We start from the raw sequence: 1,155 nt of genomic DNA on the forward strand, positions 1-1,155 counted from the left end.
GGGGGGAGGGCGCCCCCACCCTCGTGAGCACCTTCCTTGGCTCCTGACGTGGGGTCCAAGTCCATCCGGTAGCTTTCCTTCCAAAAATAACTTCTCCAGTTGATTTCGTTCCGTTTCGACTCCGTTTGATATTCCTTTTCTTCGGAACACTGAAATAGGCAAAAAACAGCAATTCTGGGTTGGGCCTCTGGTTAATAGGTTAGTCCCAAAAATAATATAAAAGTGGATAATAAAGCCCAATATTGCCCAAAATAGTAGATAACATAGCATGGAGCAATCAAAAATTATAGATACGTTGGAGACGTATCAGCTTACTAGGAACGATGTGGTTTTTTTAAATAAAGAGCTCCAGTGAGCTAGGGGTCCAATAGGACTTTTGGAATCTTTGAACTACTATATTTGTGTACCTTTTCATTCCTTTTTTCCGGAGCCAACTAATCAAGAAATACATCCACAACAAAGCCAAGATACAATGACAATAACATGATCAAATACAAGTGTTGCCGTGGTTTTGTCACGGCAGATGTCCTAGTGAAAGGACTTAGTCGTGAGGCCATCGCTACCAGGTGATTGCTTGAACGGGGTTGATCGAAATCGAGAGACAAGGGTTTACCTAGGTTCGGCCCCTCGCGGTGGAGGTAAAAGCATACTCCTGCTTGATTGATATTGATGATGATGATGATATCGATTACAAAGGTGCGACTTGGCTAACCTAGTACTCGAGAGCTTGTAGCTTAATATTTTCGCGTCGGGGGCTCCACTTTATATATAGGTTGAGACCCTGGGCTTACAACAGAGTCCGGGTTGCATTGTGATCCGTGATATAGTATGCTTCCTAGCTGTCTTGCTTCCTAAGTAAAGAAACTTTATATGGCAACTTGTACTTCTAGATGATGAGCGGGCGCCTACTGGTACTGGCCCATGAGTCTGCCCACTCCTTAAGCCGCCCTGTAGGCCTTAAGGTCTTGAACATCTTCAGCCCATCTTATGTCCTGCTCCGCAAGTCGCCAACAACATAACTCGGCCCAATTATGGCGGGTCATATCACGGGCTTATATCCCCAACAAGTGTCGTCACAAGACACATCACAAATAGAAAAACAATCAAAGCTCGGAACGATACAAGAGTGAAATTGAGGAGGGATCTGACTCTCTC

Source organism: Triticum dicoccoides, chromosome 3A, assembly GCF_002162155.2.
Source record: "Triticum dicoccoides isolate Atlit2015 ecotype Zavitan chromosome 3A, WEW_v2.0, whole genome shotgun sequence".
NCBI lineage: Eukaryota > Viridiplantae > Streptophyta > Magnoliopsida > Poales > Poaceae > Triticum > Triticum dicoccoides.